Here is a 1,749-nt window from a genome sequence, read left to right as displayed (position 1 = left end):
TGGTTACATTTACATGGATGTATACTGTTAATAAAAATGTTCCAAAAATTATATGAAATTCCTAAAAATGTGATCTATCCTAATATAATTTTATCAGTCATATTCTAGTTATTATCTTAAAATGTTGGACTCAACAAAACAACCAAATTTCCTTGTCAGCTGCAGGATTCAAAATTGCAAGAAATTCATGAAAAAGACTCTCCTAAGTACAGGTTTCTGGTAACTGTAAGATCACTCTATTGGGCTGGGTAAGAACTTCCAGAATTCTAATAGAAAACTGATGAATTCATAAAACTGCTAACCCAATATCTAACAAAACAAAAATTAACTATATATAGAACTGAGTTGACTGGTGAGAATAATTTTTATGATTTTTTTTTGTTTGACACATTGTCAGTTTTTTGACGTCTTGATTTTCAGATTTAAGGAGACCCTTTTCTCTTTTTTATTAAGCTCTCTACAACTTACAGCAATTTGATAAAATACACTTTTGTAAAGAAAAATGGAACATTTATATTTTTCCTCCCTCCCAAATCACTCCAGAATTTGGAAACTCTTATTAAATATTTGCATTTTCATGGCAATATGGGTATTTCCTTAGGTCAATACAAATCTATTCTCCTTGTAACAGAACATAACTGGGCAAGTCTGTGGCTTGGCTTAGCCTAGAGAGGTTTTTAAAGATCTAATCTGAGATTCCTCATTACCAGGTAGCTTTTTTTAAAAAATGAAGGTTGATACAGTCTTAATAAGCCCCTTGGACATTACCAAAGCTCTGACTAAAATATCATATTTTAAAATATAGATAGAATTACTGTTCTTATTACACTTATGTAAATAATCAGGTCAAGTTTAATGAAACTAGATTTATCTTGTAAAATAGTTAACCTTACTGAAATCATTTTTGGTAAAAATGGGAGTTACTACAAAAATGATCGTATTTTAATAGAAAACTACAGTGCACCCATTATCAAATTCTAGCCCTGTTTATTTTCTTTGAGGTTTTGTTATCCATCTGTAAACTGAATTGAATCTTGAAATTTTCTAGTTTCACTGAAAGCTAAAACTGCCTTCTCCCAAGCCCTGCTAGTTGAAACTGTATGACTTTAAACTTCAGAAAAATCACTACAATAGACCGTGTGTGGGCAGCCTTCATGCCTGCTCTAGATGGGTCGCTCGCAGCGTTCACCAGATCCCCCAGTCACTGCCAGAGACATTCAAACTGCAAACCAGGAAAACCCAGCACATTTCAGCGGTCACTCTCGTCCCACCGCCCAAGGAAGCTTCAGACTCAAATGTAGAAATCTTCTCAGCTAGCTGCCCTCTGGACTCAAAAATCAAGGCCATAACTTGCTCCAAATATTAACTTTTGTTTTTCTTTTTTTATAAAATGATATCTCGACTTCCCCTCAATCAATACAATCTTAAATGAACAATTTGGCCTCAATATTACCCCGAAATAGAAGTTCTTGGTACTTTAACTGCTTAATAAGGAGGAGCCTGTGCCCATATTGATAAAAAATGTTGTTTCTATGGTAACAAATTAGAAATTATTGCCCAACATTTGAAGGCTCTTAAGAAACAGACACAAGTCTCTCTCTCTCGTCAGGTAGGTGCTGCCTCCTCTGTACATTTACTGGTTAAATGTTGGCTCCTGGAATCTCTGTCCCAGGGAATTAGTCGACCCTCGGCTGTTACTCTCCGCATGGTTCTCCGTATGGTGTATTCATGTCTCTAGTGTGTTGCCTC

Source organism: Galeopterus variegatus, unplaced genomic scaffold, assembly GCF_000696425.1.
Source record: "Galeopterus variegatus unplaced genomic scaffold, G_variegatus-3.0.2 Scaffold5022, whole genome shotgun sequence".
Lineage (NCBI taxonomy): Eukaryota > Metazoa > Chordata > Mammalia > Dermoptera > Cynocephalidae > Galeopterus > Galeopterus variegatus.
This window is presented reverse-complemented; position numbering follows the sequence as displayed.